The following is a 20,390-nucleotide window of genomic DNA, read 5'->3' on the forward strand; positions in this document are numbered from 1 at the left end:
GTGCGCCTTTTGTGTGAGTGTTTGACAGCTTGTGAGTGTGTTTACGTGTAAGGGAAAGAGGAAGATAGAGAATCTGGATTGTTTAAGAAGGTGTTTTAAGAAAGCGTGCAGACTGTTTTGTATGCGCATGTATGCTCGGGCCAGTGTGAGTGTGCCCGCACACGAATATTCGAGTATTATGCCCAATGCAAATAAATAATAATAATCAGAGCAACTGTTATTATGTGTCAGGGTTGATTAAATTATGCAGCAGGAAAAGGCAACTGATGCTGTGTAATGCAGAATAGTTCCTGATTGTATTACTTCATTATTTTGTAATTTGTATACTTGTTAACACTGTCTGGGCATATGTTCCACTTCAGTTTAAACATAGCAATAAGCAACAGAAAGGTGAGAAGTCAACCTTTGGAAAGGGCCTTCCACTGCGCAGCAGCACGTGCTGGTACGATTTTACTAACTTTTGAACTGTTTGAGGTAGAAACAATTATTTGTTTTGTTAAAATCTGAAGATTATGCAGCAGATGATATGCCAAAAGAGGCAGACTAATAATTTATGTGAAATGGAATCGTATAATTCCACTTTCCTGACAATAACAGCGTGGCATCAAGAAGCTGCACTAGATAAACAAGTATTGGCAGAGCCATTAGGTGTGGCCTTGGCAGCACTGGTGCAATAGTTAATTCAAAAAGGATTATTGCACTAATATGCCACAAAAAAACATACCTCTTTATGTGGTGAGCCTAAGTATCCCAAAATTAATTTAAATAAAAAAGGATTTACCATTGCATATATTTTAACAGTATCAGGCAGGTGACTTAGAATAGTTTTTTTTTTTGGGGGGGGGGGGGGAGTTTTATACAGCGCAAACTAGACTCAAAGATATTAGAGCGCTTTACATGAGCACCAGTTGCGTTACAGATGGACATATCCATTTTGGTGAGGCACAGGGAGATTAAGGGATTTGGCCAGAATCACAGGATGTTGAGCGTCCCTGTCGAGACTTATACCCGGTTCCCCAGCTTCAAGGTCAGCCGCTCTAGCCATTCGGCAACATCCTCTCCTCAACTGGTTTAGAACCCCTTTTTAGTTTTAATACACATCACATGGAAGTATGATTCTTATTGGTGCAAGGAAAATTTATAATTGGCCCTTAATTACTGTAACCTGGAGATCTATTTAAAAAAACACACAATGACTAAAAAACTGATAAAACTGGATAGATAAAAAGAATTGCCAAAGTAAGTACTGGCCTACCAGCCTGGCAATGAAGTGCACCTTTTAAAGCAAATTTGCCCGTGTGATTAGGAAAAATGTCTTCACTCACAGTGCAAGGTGGTTAGTTGCCTTAATGGGCTGACGCTTTACTCCATGCTGTTTGTTGTGGTGAGTGGAAGCGAAATGTGAATGATAGCTGAACAGAGCCATGTATAAATACGGTTGAATAAAATTCCCCTCTACATAAGTATTTTTTATTTATGGATGTATTTAAATTTCATAAGGCTGATAAGACAGCTATAGCTGTCTCTGGCCAAACCTTAAAATGAAAAGGGGGTTAGCTGGGCTTCATTTTCCAGCAGGATCTGAAGAAGGACAGATCTGTGATTTTTTTGCTGCATTTATTGTTTTCTATTGTCCCGAGTTAAGACGAAAGAGAACTAGTGGCGTTTGTGTGTGTGTGCGTGTGTGTGTGGGATGGTGAGGAGGGGACGGCAATTAATAGAATCTGGCATGGCTGCATAAAATGCAATAAAAGGGTTCAGTAGGTTGTAAGACAAAGGTCCTCTGCTCTATATTATCAGTGTACAAATCTTTAAGATGGGGAATGGAGGAATAGGGTATAATTCCAAGACATGTCCAGCAAGCAGAGAGACTTGCATAATCCGTCTGTTGTACATGGTGAGTAACAAACCGCTGTTAACCACGAAATGTTTTATTACTATGAATACTTTACCCAACCCATTATTTGCGCCAGCGAATTTCGGGTTTGACTACATAATTCTTAATTTTGTCCTTCACTGCTTTTGCACGCATTTACATGGCAGCAGATAATTGATTGTTTTTTAGCTACAGTTCAGCTGCAGCCTTTTGACTTGCCAGTGAGGCCTTGTGATGCCTCCTTTGAACACACTTGTCAATCATCATTAAGCTCCGAGCTGGAGCCTTGTCCTAGAGTATTTAAGAGCTCATTTCTCACTTGCTCCACAACCAGGAAGCAGTGTTTCGTGAGGACTCCGTGTTACCAGCCCAAGAACACAATCATTCTTTGGTGAGTTTTACCATTGCCCCCTGACTATACCTTTTTTTCAAAATCACTCTCCTGGTTTAGTGATTAATTTCCCCTCATTTTGTTTTCCTTTAGATCTTCTGTGCAATTCATTTCACAGTTGGTAAGATTTTAGATTTATTCCATACAATTGTGTTTTACTCACATCTGAGTCAGCACTTATAATACCTTTCTACTTCACAGACATCGTGTTAGAATAACCATACCCCTCCAATCAATTTGCCTAGACCGCCCTTGAAATCCTAGGGTGAGTTTATGTAATTCAACTCAATTCTTAATTTAATTACTGTTAAATATTAGGAACTTGAACACTCTTTATTATAATACTCCTTCCCAGAGGCCTCCTCCTCCACAGTCCTGATGAAGACCCGCTTGTGACACTCCACCAAGCGCCCATAGGGTTGAAACGTCGACGATCTATTGTGGCACAGATTGCAGGACATAGTTGTTACCAACTATTTAATTTGTTTAACTTACTTGTTACTGCATTTTGAATCTGGCCTTTCAAAAACAAACCACATCCTCCCACCCTCACTGCACTATGTATTTATATCACCACTGAGCACCACTATCTCACTTTTTTGTATCACCGTATGAATTTGGAAGTATAAAATTCTGCAATGTGTTTCTGTTTACCGAATGTTATCAATTCTGATACATAAATCAATGAAAATCCTTTCTCTGTGTTCTTGTTCCTCTTTCCCCTTTTGTTCAAGAAATATTTTTGCTTTCAGAAATGTATTATATTTTATGCTGAAGTAACTACGGCTAACTACAATACGCATTGTTTCTACCCAAGGGAACCATTGTTCTTTATACGTTAAATACCCAGGTTCCTAGGGACACAGGGTCACCCCATTGTGTTATTATATGCATTGGTAATTACACGCGCTGAACTGTGCTTGTGCCGCAAAATGATTTAATTGCAGCATAAATATGGCTGATGCCTCGCTCAACGTTTGCGCTCCGAGTAAAGCCAGGCGCTCTACTTTACAGTCAATGACACTGGTTCTACGTGAACGTTAACAACAACGCTGGCGCTGCAGTGTATGATACCAGTTTACTGTAGACATCAAACGAGAGCTCTGTCCTTCACCACTGCATGGGTTCTTCGCCACACGACAGGCAGGCTGGAGGCTGGCAGACCATCGCCACATTGTCCTGATGATGCTGAAGACACCCAGGGGCATATTATCAAGCCCCTATCGCCACCGCAACGTCACTTTTTGAGACCTGCCTCGTCTCTATTCATGAAGCAGGTGGCAATTTGTGACGCATTGGGAATGGCCAGTAATCTCAGGGACGGTGGCCTTCTGGGGTCAGCAGAACACCATGTCTGTGACTGCTTTTTGAATAAGGCATTTTCTTTTTAAATGCAGTCCGTTTTCCTTAAGGGAAAACGAGATCCATTCAAAAAAAGAAAAATGAAAAGATTCCTTTTCATTTTTTAAGAGTGGAAATTGGTCTGTGAGACCACTGCCTGCTCTTAAAACATGTTGGTGACCACATTCACAAAGTAGAAGGGGGAGCATTCTGGTTGCAAAACATTAATACATCCCCCTGCGACTTGATATTAGGAAGGGACGCCCTTAACACGCCCCTTCTTAATACCAACTTGCAAACCTATTTTTTAATTAGATTAGATAACAGATTACTGAATTTCAAAATAGCATAAGTATGTACAAAAAAGTTGTTTTTGCGGACGGAAACTGCCTGATTCTGCAAATTGGACCATTTACGAAAGCAAAAAACCTTGCACATTGGGCCCTTTGTTGTTTCCTTTATAGGGAGACTCCGTAGCATTTCTTGTAAACCGTATAAGGTGCTTGGGGATGAATCAGACTACCCTGACTACAGCTCCTTCGGGCATTTATTACAAATGATAAACCTTGGTCAAATCAAATTAAATGATGAACACCCTCCAGCAGCTTCTGCCACCCCCCTTCAGTGACTGGGGGAGACTGGTCCAAGGGCGAATGCCAGACGGAGCTGCTCCAATTCCTTCCAGTGAAGCCATCACCGAAGTATCTGCTGTGCTTTGAGGATACCCTGGAAGATTGGTCAGGCAGGGAAGTTTGCCTTCTGCATTAATCCATTCAAGGGAAAGGCCTCCAGAGCCTTCAGCCCTCACACAGGAGAGATCTTATGGCTCTCTTGTGGGCACTGCTGGCTCTGCCCCGTTGGTGTAGCGAGCCATCCGGAACCTACCAGACAATGCTGCAATTGTAGTACGGCTCAGGGCGGGCTCGCACCGAGGAGATAAATAAACGGGCGAAAGACAGCTCGGGGTCTTTGCCCAAACTGGCACTCTGAGTGAGTGTGCAGTTTGTTTGGGGACCCAGGGTAGGCCGCATTCACTAGCGGGTGCACCCGCTACACTGGCGATAAGGCCGGTACTGGACCTGCGCCATGCCGGTTCACCTGCCTTAGCCTGTATCGCCCGTCGGGCTCCCAGCCAGCCCGTGAAGCCACGCGATTTGACACCCAGCTGCTGCCGCACTCCTACTCCTCCTCGGCGGAGGTGGTTCCCTGCCTCCTGCGGTGACCTCTTCGTGGCCCTGGACCCGGCTGAGACTGCCGGAGGCTGTTCTTGTCGCCCTGGCGCCATATTTTCTGCACCACCAGCTACTGCACCACAGGCGGCGGCCCCGCCTCTTTCTCATAGACGCACCAGGCGTGGGAGGCCTGCAACATGCAGCAAAGCACAACCACCTCCTTATCAAGGTGAGTGCACTGCGCCTCATGAGGCCCCCTTTCCTGCAGGCACAAGCTGAACAACGAAATAAAAAACACAAACAAGTGGAAAAAAAAGACAAATTCAAAAGGAAAACAAACTTTATCAAGGTGGTGAACAAACCCCAACAGGAAATAGACAGACAGCGTCTCAGTTGTGTACCTCACAACCACACAGGGGTTGGACACTGGAGGGCCCCCATCATCCCAATGGCCCCCACCAACGCAATTGCAATCCCTCTTGAGAGAGTTACAAGGACACACACACAGGGATACCGGTGGAGAGTGGAGCACCCAGGTAGATCATCACAAGGAGGGAAGGCAGCAAGACCCTACCAGAAAGATAGCCACCAAGAGCACAGCAAGCAGGCGCAGATGGCCCACAAGCAGGTGCAGCCGCGTCACCCCAGCACCACTGCCATGCCGCAATGACCCCGCTCCCACCGTTCAGCGAACTCACTGACCCAGCGACGGCAGCCTCCGCTGCATATTGTGGATTGGGCACCTCAACCACTACTTTAAGGGCATGAGAGAGACTGATAGGGCAGTCAAGAGATCACTGCTCATGCACTAGAGGGTCGGAGAACTGTACAACCTCTTTGAAACCTTCCCGAACACGGGAAATGAGAACGATTTGGACACTACGGTGGCGGCCCTGGACCGGCACTTCGACCCTCGAAATTAAACCGTATTTCGAGCTCTTCAAGCTAAGACAGGCCAAGCAATCTGAGACAGAATCGATCGACATGCTTTATGCCCACCTGAGACGACTGGTGAGCTGGTGCACTTTCCCAGACCGGAGAGAGGTAAGAAGGGCACAGATTATCCAAGGGTGTCGGTCGATGTTATTACGGCGGCTAATTCTTTGCCATCCCGGGATATCACTAGACGACATCCTCATACTGGCCAGGTCTCACAAACTGTCAAATTCCTGAGCGAATTAAATGAAAGTGGCTCGCAACAGGAATGCTGCCACGTCATACAATTCCCGGCCTGTCCACGTCAAGGAGGAAAGAGTCGAGGCCATTCAAAGACGACCAAACCTGGTCCGAACCTCCACGAAGACACCGACAGGGAGACCTTTTTGAAACTGCCGGCCGAACACCCAATGAAGGGCCCCTGCAGCACGAGAGGAAAGGTCTGGTCCCAGTGTGGAAAACAGAATCACTTCACCAGGGTATGCAGGAGCGGAAAATCTCAGTCAACCTTCGCCAGGCCACGTGGTTCCACACCCAAAATCAAGCAACTATCAATGGATGGCCATTTTGCCCGAGGGGACGACAAGATACCTGGGTCTGAGCTCAACACGGAAGTAGACGACAATGACGTGTTCATGATTTCCTTTGCAGGCCGAGCAGACCGACGACGGCGACCACACCTCATGTGCCCTGTCTAAGTGGCTGGCTCTATAGTGCAAGCACTCATCGACACCAGGGTATCAGTGAATGTCATGGACTCGTGCAATATGAACGCCTCACACCATGCCCCCCTCTCTTTCCCACAAATGCGAAGATATACACCTATGGAAGGACCCACCCGCTCCCCCTGAGGGGGATGATAGAAGTAGAAGTGGCCAGCGTCAAGCAAACAACATGGGTAAAGTTCCACGTGAAGGAAGGAAAAAAAGGCACCATCCTCAGTTGCCACATGGCAGAAGATCTGACCCTGGTCCTCTTTACCAATCAGGTGCATGATTCCCATGCCAACGCCATCCTACGGGAGTTCCCACAGGTATTCGAGGGCCTGGGAAAACTCAAAGGCTATCAGTTCAAACTGCACATTGACTCATCAATCAAGCCTAACGCACTGGGACACAGGAGAGTGCCCTTCCACCTACATCCACAGGTGGAGGAAGAGTTAAGGAAACTCGATGATCTGGGCGTCAGTGAGAAAGTATCCGGCCAGACCCCATGGGTGTCACCTCTAGTCATTTCTCCAAAGCCCAAACACCCCTGGGGCATCCGGCTGTGTATCAACATGCGCCTCCCCAACCAGGCTGTGAAGAGAGAACGACACTTAACACCCACTATGAACGACATCGTGGCTGACCTCAACGGGGCAAAGTGGCTCTCCAAGCTAGACCTAAATGCAGGATACCATCAACTGGAGCTCGCCCCCGAGAGCAGATGCATCACCATGTTTTCCACCCACGTGGGTATCCGGAGGAACAAGCGGCTAAGCTTTGGAGTGTCGTCTGCAGCCGAGGTGTTCCAGACTGCCATCAGGGAGACCCTGTCGGGTCTGCAGGGCGTCATCATTCTCAGTGATGACATTATGGTGTTTTTGAAAACCCTAGAAGAGCATCACATGCATCTGAGGGACACCCTCCAACGGCTGGCATTCAGTGGCCTGACCCTTTACAAGGCAAAGGGCTTATTTTATCAGGAGTCAGTCGACCTCTTTGGGTACATCTTCTCACGGGAAGGGCTCCAGGTGGACCCAAGGAAGACAACCGCAATACAAATGGCCCAGACACCCACCACCCCGACCTAGATTCACAGCTTCTTGGCAATGGCCACGTACTGTGGCTGGTTCATAAAAAACCTAGCCTCCCTGTCAGAGCCACTGCGTGACCTCATGCGCAGCGGGGCTGCCTGGGAGTGGGCCCTGAAAGCGAATACATTGTTCCAGGCCATCGAGACTGCAGTGATGGATAAAACAGTCATGTCGTATTTTCTCCCAGGGAGGTGACCCGAAATGGTCTTTGATGCAAGTCTGGTCGGCCTAGGAGCGGTTCTTCTCAAGAAGTATGAAGGAAAAGAGTGGGCGCCCATTGCATATACCAGCTGGACACTATCAGAGACCGAGATGAGATACACCCAGATCGAGAGGGAAGACCTGGCCATCAAGTGGACATGCCAGCATTTCCATCTGTACCTCTATGGGCACAAGTTTCGGTTGGTGACAGACCACAAGCTGCTGATTCCCATATTTTCCAGGACATCCAGTCTGGCTCCCTCCAGCATAGAACGGTGGGTGGTCCAACTTCAAGCACACCGGTTCGAGGTCATATTTCGCCCTGGAGCCAATAATCCGGCTGACTAACTGTTGCGCCATCCTACAGCGACAGACTTGCAACAGTCATCGATGGATGAAGAGTACATGAAGCACACATGAAGGATGGTAACACAAGAAGCATGCCCCAATAGGTTGACGCTGGAAGAAATTGTAGCAGCAACGACACTGGAATAGTACTACGTGGGCCTGCTATCATAGTCCCCAACAGGCTACAAAGCTAGGTCGTAAATTTGGCACACGTCAGACACCAAGGAATGGTGAAAACCAAGGTACGCTTCTGCAATAAAGTGTGGTTTCCCGGTATGGATTCTCTCATCAAGGAGAATATTCGGGGATGTCACTCCTGGACAATCACGGGAGGCGACGCAGCTCTGATTCCAGTCATCGCAGATAAGCCCTGTGAAACACTGTGGTCCAAAGTGAGTATCAACTTCGGGAGCTTCCCTGATGACCGCAGTACCCTGGTTGTGATGGACTCACGCTCCAAGGTCCAAGCTGTCCTTGACAAGACCTTAGCGTTACTGGTCCTCCCAGACGAGATGAGTATCTGGTGTGAAAGGCCATTCAACACCGGAAAATTACTCCACAATGGCCCCAGGCAAATGGCGAGGTTGATCGCTTTATGATGACAATCAACCAAGCTTTGCGAATTGGACTGGGGAGAGGAGGCAGAGACTTCGCTCCAGCAGTTCCTGGACGCATATCACCAGACACCTCATAGCACCACCCATGGTGCTCCATCGCATTAGCTCTTCAAGCATGCTCCACGGGACAGCATCCCGACAGAACCTGCTTGATGCCCCGCCGAAAGGGATAGCGCGGCTGAGCCAACCTGGAGGGAAACCACCAATAGGAAGGCAAGCCTTGCCCGAGGTGCCAAGGCACCATCCCTGTGTGTGGGCAGCTATGCGGTGGTGAAAGACAGGCACCCTGGTTGGAAATTCAGACACCCTATGAGTCTGAGGTGTGGAGAGTTGTCGATAACCGAGGGACCATGGTCTCCACTCAGAGGGGCACGTGAACCGTGACCAGAACATATCATGGTTCAAGAAGGTGCCCAGGCCCCACCCTAGTCAAGACAGGGCAACGAACCCGGAGACAGAAGCAGACTCCTTGGGTGACTACACACCACTTCCTGTAACACCTGGTGGAAGTGAAGAATTTGCAAGGACTGGCGGAGCAACTCCCAATGCCGGTTCATGATGCCAGAACCTTCTGAGCAATCCTGTCACCTGCAGCCCAGCCGAAGCAGGGTATAGCTCCAGCCAGAAGTATGGTCTCCGGCCGAACCCTGCACCCAGCCAACTGCTCTGAGCCTTCGTATGTGTCCTACCTCGTCATGAGGCTAATGCCGTTGGTGGTCGCTAAAGAAAAGGAGGGATGTAGAGAGCCATCCGGGCTCTCCCGGGCAATGTTGCAATTGTAGCACTCCTCAGGGCGGGCTCGTCCCGAGGAGATAAATCAACGGGCAAAAGACCGCTCGGGGTCTTTGCCCACACTGGCACTCTGAGTGTGTGTGCAGTTTGTTTGGGGACCCAGAGTAGGCCGCATTTACCAGCGGGCTCACCCGCCACAGTTGGTTCAGGGATAAGTCATAGTCCTGAGAACCGAGTCTGAGCTCAAAGAAGCCCTCGCGAGCAGGCAGAGGGACACGAGGAGCTACACTCTGGATTCTGCTGTGCAGGCGCTTTGTTCTTAGGCAGAGGCCCTCCTCCTATCGCACTTTGCAGCTGGAGGCAAACAGGCCTCTTCTGTGACCAGCTCTCTTCACCGACAGCCGTCCCCGTGGATCCCGCACAGGGCGAGCCAGTGGCGTAACGAAACTTGAGGGGGCCCCCCTGCAAAGCACATGGAGGGGGCCCCCCACCCCCCGGCAGCCCAGCCCACCACCTACCACTTTGCCCTACCACGGGTCAAAATTCAGGACAGGAGGTCAAAATTCAGGACATAACTTTGGAACAAAAGGCACGTTTTACAGACCCATCAGAGGAGGTCGTGCAATAGTATATAAGTAAGCCCATCCATATCCCAAACATATTCAACCATTTGCAAACCTATCCATCATGTATCCTTCCATCTATCAATTCACTCGTCCATCCCTCCATCCACCCTTTCACTCATCCATTCATTATCCATCCATCCACCCTTTCACCCTATCCATCTGTACACTCATCCATCCACTCTTCCACCCATCCAACCACCCAGTCCCTCATCCTTCCACCCATTCACCCTTTCAGTCATCCATCCATCCTCCTTTTCTCTCTCCATCAACTCTTTCACTTAGCCATCCTTCCTTCCACCCATCCATCTACTCATCCACTCATCAATCCATCCATTGACCCTATCACTCATCCATCCTTTCTCTCATCCATCTATCCTTTCACTCCTTCACTCATCTATCCATCCTTTTGTCCATCTACCCTCCCTTTCACTTATCTATCCATCCTTTTATCCATCTACCCTCCCTTTCACTCACTCACTCATCCATCCATTCACCCTTTCACTTATCAATTCATCATTTCACTCATCCATCCATCCTTTCACTCATCCATCCATCCTTTCACTCATCCATCCATCCTTTCACTCATCCATCAACCATTTAACCCATCCATCTACCTTCCACCCATACATCCATCTATTTACCTTTTCTCTCATCCATCTATCCTTCCACTCACTCATCCATCCATCCATCCATCCTCTCACTATCCATCTATTCAACCTTTCATTCATCCATTCACCCTTTCACTAGCCATCCACCCATCCCTTCACCTACTCACTTGTCCACCTTTTCATATTAATTATGAGCTGAGCCTTTGTCTGCAGAGTGGCAGACAGTAGAGGCCCATCAAGGACTTCGCCGTAGTCCCTAAAGCAAGGGGCGGGGTTCGGTGGAGGAGGTTTCACTATGCCTCTACACATAGGCAATCTGGAAATTTGTCATGAGTCATGCATGATGCACAGTGCCAGGCCATGAGGTGACAGTGACATGGTGTTGTTTCTGGGGCTTTTAGTGGGATGAAAAATATGGGGGGTCTCTCCAAAGTGTGTGTTCGATGTAATTACGGACGGAAGTGGCTAAAAACACCTAAGCTAAAAATCTGTGCTTAGTATAGTGTACCGCCCACCTCCCCTGGGGCTCTGCAGGCAACACAGACACTGCCCACCTCCCCTGGGGCTCTGCACCCAGCACAGACACTGCCCACCTCCCCTGGGGCTCCGCAGGCAACACAGACACTGCCCACCTCCCATGGGGCTCTGCACCCAGCACAGACACTGCCCATCTCCCCTGGGGCTCTGGGGCTCTGCAGGCAGCACAGACACTGCCCACCTCTCCTGGGGCTCTGCACCCAGCATAGACACTGCCCAAATCCCCTGGGGCTCTGCAGGCAACACAGACCCTGCCCACCTCCCAATAGGCTCTGCAGGCAACACAGACACTGCCCACCTCCCCTGGGGCTCTGCAGGCAACACAGACACTGCCCACCTCCCCTGGGGCTCTGCAGGCAACACAGACACTGCCCACCTCCCCTGAGGCTCTGCACCCAGCATAGACACTGCCCACCTCCCCTGGGGCTCTGCAGGCAACACAGACACTGCCCACCTCCCCTGAGGCTCTGCAGGCAACACAGACACTGCCCACCTCCCCTGGGGCTCTGCACCCAGCACAGACACTGCCCACCTCCCCTGGGGCTCTGCAGGCAACACAGACACTGCCCACCTCCCCTGGAGCTCTGCACCCAGCACAGAAACGGCCCACCTGCCTTGCTGCAATGGAGCCCACCCAGAGTGAGCCGACCTCTCCTTGGCTCTGCAGCCACTGACCACCTGCCCTGCTGCAATGGAGCCCACCCAGAGTCTGCCCATCTCTCCTTGGCTATGCAGCCAGTGCAGACAGGGCCAGATCCCCACATACTGCTGTGTGTGAGGGACCCTCGGGTCTGAAGCAAAGACCTTCGCCATCACCACTGAACCCCCACGACATCCATGCCACCTGTCCATAGGGGGCGGATTCAGTATTAGCCCTTTCACCCCACGCCCTGGCCGAGCCCACGGTACACCCTGCTCTTGAGAAGCATCATTAACTGTGAAGGACCCGCCAGTTTAAACATTGTGCCCCTCTACCCTAAGTGGTCTTTCTTTAGTCTTTGAATAAATGTTGTGCGTGCTCCGTAGCGCTGGCTGTATCGACGAAGTCGTTGTCACGAGTACTCCTCCTTTCACATATTAAATGTGTGAAATATACTTAAGGCCCAAATTAGTTTACTTTCGACGTGGAACCCATGGACAGGATGTACTGACCTGGAATATTTTAGTTTTGAAAGTTACCATAGCGAAGTGGTTCTTTTCTCAGTACCTTTCTCGACTGTGCGCGTGTCACAGGCATAGCAGCACACACTGCACTCTCCCACACGGAGACAAATAGCTGCAAAGACTGGAGCCTTCTGGTAGCAGTCGAATGATGAGGTGATCAAGCGAGGCTAAGAAGCCAAAGAACAGACAGGGAGGTGAGGCCGCGCAGCATAAGACACACTATGTTCGTTGTACTTTTATTGCCGGCCGGGCCCCACCATGATGCCCTCCCTGATTCCAGTCCAAATTATCTAATAATTCTGATTACCACCCCGCCACCCACTATGTATATGATCTGGAGAGATAAATGCATCCTGTATATTTCAAGTAATAAGCCCTGAGAGCACTGTACTAGCTAGTGGCACATCAGGTGCAAACAACGTGTCACAAAAATCCACACATTGAGTATATTATGGGAGCCAGAAAACTCTACACCTGGTGTGGTTTAAAGCTGGCGAAGAGGGATCGAAGACTAAGTGTGGCTTAGGGTTGTGACTACGAGCTGTTCAGAGTCTTTAAAACAGTGCAAGATATTCTTAAAGTCTGTTGTCTAAGTAAATGGTGCAGTTGGACTGATGGGTGTGGCTCCAAAGTTAAAAACAATGTACAGAAACCATATTGTGTGCAACTACACAGTCTCTATCGTCGGGAGCATTTGGTGTCTCAGTGGTCTAATGCATCCACTACAGGGCCCTGTGTTTGACCTCATGGTCACAGGTTCAAATCCTGGCGGGTCCACACAGCCCTTCATCCATCGGAGTTCAATAAAATGCGTACCACTGAGTTGGGTAACAATAAACATCTGTTATTCAGCACCAAGATGCCTCCGCGTGAACGTGCGCTTTTACAAATACAAGTTATGTTATCTGTAAGAGGTGTTGGTGGACCAAAACTCTCAAACTGTGCCTTGAAAAAATTGTTTAACATGTGTATTGTTATGAGCGAGAGCCATTAATCTTGTGTTCACAATATTGTTGTTATTGATGGTATCAGTGATGCCCTTGATAATGCAACTCGAGATGTTATTGGTCATGTCTTGTGTGCAGTCAAGATCAGTGAGTGGTGGGAGGATGAGTTATGGTTTGCCCAGCAACCTATAACATGTGGATTGTGATACCATGTTGGCAACTGTTTAGACTTCTACTACTGGGTTCACCTATATAGCACAGACCTTGCCATAAGAAAAATATAGCTCTCTATGTGGTTTACAGATAATAGCATAATGAATATAGGTCTAGATTAGTAATTGCAATACTCCTGGCCCATTAAGTCAGATGGTGGCATCAGCAGCAGCCTTTTCATGGCAGGGACAAGACGTACTGCTGTAGATTTACGGTAAATGGTCGAAATTACAACCGGAACATCAGTTGCTGTTGGTGACATGAGTAAAACCAGGGCTTTAAGTGGACCGGGTCTCACCGGTGCTGAGCACCAGCAGTTTTTTAAAGGGGGCCCCAAAACGGGTCTCTATCTGGCTCTTTTTGTGCCCTGGCACAGGCCGTCCGTTTTTTTCCGGACTGCAGTGACAGCGGGCACATCGATGTGTGCATACTCACACTGCTCACTAGTGGAGAAGTTACGGCATGACATCTTGCCAGGTGAGCTTTGAAGGAGAAGGTAAATCCTTTAAAGAGAGTCATTTTCTCTCTGGGTTTTGCTTCTCTTTTTGAAACTCAGGATCAGCAACATTGTGGTGGTGTCACCAAGGCTTCAACTAGAAGCTTTTTCATTATTATATACAAGTCATAGTTGCTGCTTATTTAGCGTATGCACTAACAACCATTGACACAGCCAATAGTCCTGACATGTTGTAGGTATGATGTTACTTGTTGTTGTTTCATATATCTGGATGCAAAGACAGAAACAGCAAAATACAAGTTGGGCGGCATACTATGCTAAGCACAGATTTACATTAATTACAGTGGCCATGACCCTTTGGGAGACCCTCCCCAGTTTTTTCATCCCACTTAAACCCAGAGTAAAACTTTTGCAACTTTTGAAGGTGTACATTTTCCCTATTCTCGCTGTGCGGAGAGGGATCATTTTTACCAGTGTCTGCATGTTTGCATCCCTAGCCCCTTTCACGCGCTGAAGGCTCTCAAAGGGATGGCCTAAGGCTGTGCAAGGTGCTGTTGGATAGTGACTAAAAACTGTGTCAAGCTTGCATCTCTGGAGTGACACATGAAACAGTGCCCTGCCACAACATGACTGATCGGCCTATCTGAAATCACTCTATTCCATTTCCATCACCCATCCATACTAGAGCAGACCTGCATTTTACATTCCAGTGACCCCAGCAGCTCAGTATACAAATCAGGCGGTATTCAGTATCTTTGCAACACAACCATGACCCACTGGGCTATTTTATCCAATACTGGAAATTATGACTGACAACTTGTGCAAGGTTCTCTGCAGCACATACATTAGTGCACTGAGCTAGGAGAAGACCATAGGAAGCTCTGAGCTATACGTTACGCACATTACTATGCAGGAAGGAACACATTAACCCAACAAGAATTGTACGATTCAGACTTATCACCAGCAGGTTACACACTGCAAGTTTTTAATCCACCTGAGTGATCTTACTAGTATTATACTTGGATACTTGCCGGATACAAGTAGATACCTGCAGCAGGTGCCTTAACACCATAAACTACCTTAAAATAAAATCTGCATGTGATCAATTAAGTAGCCTGAACTGCTTCACTGTTGCATTTTTCCTTGGTCTCAATTTCTTTTGGGGCAGAGGTTTAAAAAATAGTGAGTACATAGGGGCAGAACTCCACTCCTAACCCCCCCCCCCCCCCAGCCCCCAGATTTGGACGCCTTTTACCCCTCACACCCCCACCCCCTTCTAATCGATGGGTTCCAGGAGAATATATCTATTTTCATTTCCAGGGCCTGCATGTTTCACAGTGACAATAGATAACCATGAAAATGTCCATAGTTGTACCATGACTCCGCCCCTCGAATTAGGACAAATCAGTGGTAAGGGGTGAAAGGGCAGTAGCAACTTGCATTAAGTTAGATCGACAGGGAAAAAAACAACAGACATCACAGAGGATAGAAAGACTAACAGCAAGCACAGCAGCAACAGTTGTACATAACAGTAGCAGGAGACGGAAATTGCAGCCAGCTGTAGGTGTTGAAAGCGATACATCAGCCACAGCCACAGTCTTACCTGTGAAGCGGCAGCAATTCCAGCCAGGGGCCCCCCAGGTCCGCTTTTGTTTCATTTCCACTTTTAGTCTTCCACAGTTGAATTCATCATCCCACGCACAGCAAGAAGTGAAAGTCCCTTGTGGCCCCGCCCAGCCGGGGCCCGGGTGTGCGCACCACCATTACCAACCAATTAGAGGCCGCGGTACCAAAACGGCACCATTTAAATAATGAAGAGGCCATGCGGCTGGCCGTGGCATGCGCGGCGCGCACCATTTAATTTATGGGGAGGACGCCGCCGTGCGCACCATTTAATTAATGATAGAACTTCAATCATGCGCGCACAGACTTGAGGCTTGCTCGATGGCTCTGCTGAGATGGAGTGAGGGGGCCCCTGGAGCGCAGGGGCTCCACCACACGGCGGGGGCTGCGGGGGCCTGTGTTATGCCCCTGGAATATGGAAGTATATAAACATCGAGGGCAGAATATCGAATCCAAAACACCGAATGGCAAGTAAGTCTAGATTTTCTATACCTAACTCCACATATAAGTACCTGCGCAGTACAAGGTACACAGATGTGGAGTTGGGAATAGTGTATCTAAACTTCCTCTATATGCACTCACCATTTGCTATTTTGGTGTTCCACATTTTGTCCTGGATGTTATTGTATCTCGATATCCTGAGTCTCGATAATCAGCAGTACAATTGCATGTGTGCCAGTCCATTATATCACACAGTGGCAGTCACCCTGCATTTTCCTTTAAAAAAGCATGCTTTAAAATCGGTCTATAACTTTTAATCCGTTGGACGGATTTGCACCAGAGTTAGCAGTTGCTTGAATAGTCAGCTAAAGTCCGGCATGCCAATTTATGTATAGATCCATGATAAGGGATGGGAGGGTTCAATAACAGTTAAGGGGCGGTTGAAGAAAGTTGTGTTTTCCATTTTAGCTCACGTAGGGAATTTTACTTATGCCTATGGACCAAGTCACTGAACGAATTGACACCAAACGTGGCATGAAATTGAACTTTACTCCGAAAGTGGGCTTTTCTGTGCGCAGTTTAAATCCATTCAGTAGATTTCAATATATGTGTTTTTATAAAAAGTTTCCAAACAGGCTTTAACAGGTTTACCAGAACCCCCACTTGCCGCACCAGCTCGCCTCTACTTCTCTCGGCCCGAGCAGGGGCCGCAACGTAATCTTCAGGTGCTGCTGGAGCACCATAAAGCCACAGGAGACCTCCCGCATTGCGGGTCCCTCCACTTGCCTCACCCACGCAATCTTCTCTACTTCTCTTGGCCCGAGGAGGGGCCGCAACGTAATCTTCAGGTGCCGGAGTACCATAAAGCTATGCGAGGCATCCTGCAGTGCAGGACTCTCCACTTACCACACCAGCTCTTCTCCACTTCTCTCGGATCTAGGATGGGCGCGATGTAATCTTCAGGGTCCGGAGGCACGGCAAGAAGTGAAAGTCCCTTGTGGCCCGCCCGGCCGGGGCCCCAGCGTGCGCGTGCGCACCATCACTATCAACCAATTAGAGGCCGCGGTACCAAAACGGCACAATTTAAATAATGAAGAGGCCGTGGCGTGTGCGGCGCGCACCATTTAATTTATGGAGAGGCAGCCGCCGTGCGCACCATTTAATTATGAATGAACTTCAATCGTGAATTAAATGGAGGCTTGCTTGATGGCTCTGCTGAGACTGAGTGAGGGGGCCCCTGGAGCGCTGGGGGCCCCCCGCACCGCGGGGGCTGCGGGGGCCTGTGTTACGCCCCTGGGGCGAGCCTGCTCTGGGGACATTTATTTCCATTCCCAGAGCGCGCGGATCTGCCAAAGTTTGGGGCCCAAATCCAAGGAAGTAAGCGAATCTGTATTAATTTGGCCGAAAGGTCTCACCTGCGCCCTTTCCCTCCACCCCTTCCGCACATGGGGGTGGGGAAATTCCGGATTGCAAAATAAGTCTCATTGGCCAAGGAAACTAATTTTGTCTTCGTCAGAGGTTAGCGCTACACTCCCCACTTCCCATAGTCATGTTTCTGCCTTCGCCCCTTTCTTTATTCATCTTTCCTTTCTTCTCTCCATTCTTTTCTCTTCCTTCAATATTCCTTCCTTCTCTCCTCCCGTTCTTTTTGCTACCACTTCCATTTCCTTCCTTGCTTCTTAACAGTCTTCTCTCTGTCTTTCCATCCATCCATCCTCAGGCCTCTCTCTTCATCTCTTCATACTCCTCTAAACACATCCGCCCACCAACCCATTCACTCCTCCCTTCATGCATCCATCCATCCATCCATCCACCCATCCTCTTACCTCCCTTTTAATCTGTTCATATTACTTCAAACCTGCCCATCCACCCACCCATTCACTTCTCCCTCCCTCCATGCATCCATCCATCCTCCTGCCTCTCTCTTTCATCCCTGCATACCCCTCTAAATACCACCCATCCACCCATCCATTCTTTTCATGATTCCCATGTCTTGCCCCTCCCATCCTTCAAAGCAGTGGGAGAGGTGTGGCGCAGCGGCCAGGGCAGCTGACTCCGGAGCACAGGGCTCACGGTTCAATCCCCAGCATCGGTGGCAGCTCAGCCCAGCACTGTGTAAATCTGGGCAGTAGCTCACTTAATCTCCCAGACGGCCCTCAGCACCTTGAAACCCTTAGGGGTGAGTAGTTTGCGCTTTACAGATTCCGAAAGCAATGCAAATCCATCTATCCTTTTCATGCTTCCCATGTCTTGCCCCTCCCATCCTTCAATCCATCTATCCTTTTCATGCTTCCCATGTCTTGCCCCTCCCATCCATCCACCCATCCACCCATCCATCCATCCATCCATCCATCCATCCATCCATCCATCTATCCATCCATCCATCCATCCATCCATCTATCCATCCATTAATTTCATGCGTCCCATGTCTTGCCTCTCCCATCCATCCAACTTCCATCCAACATCCATCTCTTCCTTCACCCATACTTTCCGTGCTCCCCATGTCTTGCCCTCCCATCCATCCACCCATTTCATGCTTCACATGTCTTGCCTCTCCCATCCATCCAACATCCATTCATTCATCTACCCATCCATCCATCCATCCTTTCCATGCTCCCCATGTCTTGCCCCTCCCACCCATCCATCCATCCATCCATCCTTTCCGTGCTCCCCATGTCTTGCCCCTCCCATCCATCCATCCTTTCCCTGCTCCCCATGTCTTGCCCCTCCCATCCACCCCTCCATCCATCCATCCATCGTTTCTGTTCTCCACATGTCTTGCCTCTCCCATCCATCCATCCATCCTTTCCATGCTCTCCATGTCTTGCCCCTCCCATCCAGCCATCCTTTCCGTTCTCCCCATGTCTTGCCCCTCCCATCCATCCATCCATCCTTTCCGTGCTCCCCATGACTTGCACCTCCCATCTATCCCTCCTTTCCATGCTCCCCATGTCTTGCCCCTCCCATCCATCCATCCATTCCATTCTCCCCCTTTCTTGCCCCTCCGATCCATCAATTCATCCATCCATCCTTTCCATGCTCCCCATGTCTAGCCTCTCTCTCTCATTCATCCATCCATCCATCCTTTCTGTGCTCCCCATTTCTTGCCCCTCCCATCCATCCATCCATCCGTTCCGTTCTCTCCATGTCTTGCCCCTCCCATCCATCCATCCGTCGATCTGTCCCACCCAACTCATCCATCCATCCATCCTTTCCTTGCTCAGCATGTCTTGCCCCTCCCATCGATCCATCCATCCATCCCTCCGTCCACCCTCCCTCCCACACAACCCATCCATCCATCCTTCCTTTTCGTACTTCCCATGTCTTGCCCCTCCCATCCATCCATCCATCCATCCATCCATCCATCCATCCATCCATCTCTCCTTTCCATGCTTCCCATGTCTTGGCCCTCCTATCCACCCCTCCTATCCATCCATCCTTTCTGTGCTCCCCATGTCTTGCCTCTCTCCATCCATCCATCCTTCCATCCTCCCCATGTCTAGCCTCTCTCTCTCATCCATCCATCCTTTCCATACTCTCAATGTCTTGCCTCTCTCTCATCCATCCATCCATCCTTCCATCCTTTCCATGCTCTCCATGTCTTGCCTCTCTCATCCATCCATCCATTCATCCTTTCCATGCTCCCCATGTCTTGCCTCTCTCTCTCATCCATCCATCCTTCCATTCTTTCCATGCTCCCCATGTCTTGCCTCTCTCTCTCATCGATCCATCCTTCCATCCATCCATCCATCCTTCCATCCTTTCCATGCTCCCCACGTCTTGCCTCTCTCTCTCATCCATCCATCCTTCCATCCTTTCCATGCTCCCAATGTCTTGCCTCTCTCATCCGTCCATCCATCCTTCCATCCTTTCCATGCTCCCCACGTCTTGCCTCTCTCTCTCATCCATCCATCCTTTCCAGGCTCCCCATGTCTTGCCTCTCTCTCTCATCCATCCATCCATTCACCCTTCCATCCTTTCCATGCTCCCCATGTCTTGCCTCTGTCTCATCCATCCATCCTTCCATCCTTTCCATGCTCCCCATGTCTTGCCTCTCTCTCTCTCATCCATCCATCCATCCTTCCATCCTTTCCATGCTCCCCATGTCTTGCCTCTCTCTCTCATCCATCCATCCTTCCATCCTTTCCATGCTCCCCATGTCTTGCCTCTCTCTCTCTCATCCATCCATCCATCCTTCCATCCTTTCCATGCTCCCCATGTCTTGCCTCTCTCTCTCATCCATCCATCCTTCCTTCCTTTCCATGCTCCCCATGTCTAGCCTCTCTCTCTCATTCATCCATCCTTCTATATTTTCCATGCTCCCCATGTCTTGCCTCTCTCTCTCATCCATCCATCCTTCCA

The 20,390-nt window shown here is 49.2% G+C and overlaps 1 protein-coding gene across 1 annotated transcript in view; it reads right to left on the bottom strand.

The window, feature by feature from the left end:
* Positions 1-17,074, bottom strand: part of LOC146863679 (sialic acid-binding Ig-like lectin 15) — a 271,091-nt gene extending 254,017 nt beyond the window's left edge. Inside the window, exon 1 of the mRNA XM_085640667.1 lies at positions 16,935-17,074. The gene's annotated coding sequence lies outside the window, so the exon portion shown is untranslated. The remainder of the gene's footprint in view (positions 1-16,934) is intronic.
* Positions 17,075-20,390: the final 3,316 nt, after the last annotated feature.

This window comes from Triturus cristatus, chromosome 2_1 (genome assembly GCF_964204655.1).
Source record: "Triturus cristatus chromosome 2_1, aTriCri1.1, whole genome shotgun sequence".
NCBI classification, from domain to species: Eukaryota; Metazoa; Chordata; class Amphibia; order Caudata; family Salamandridae; genus Triturus; species Triturus cristatus.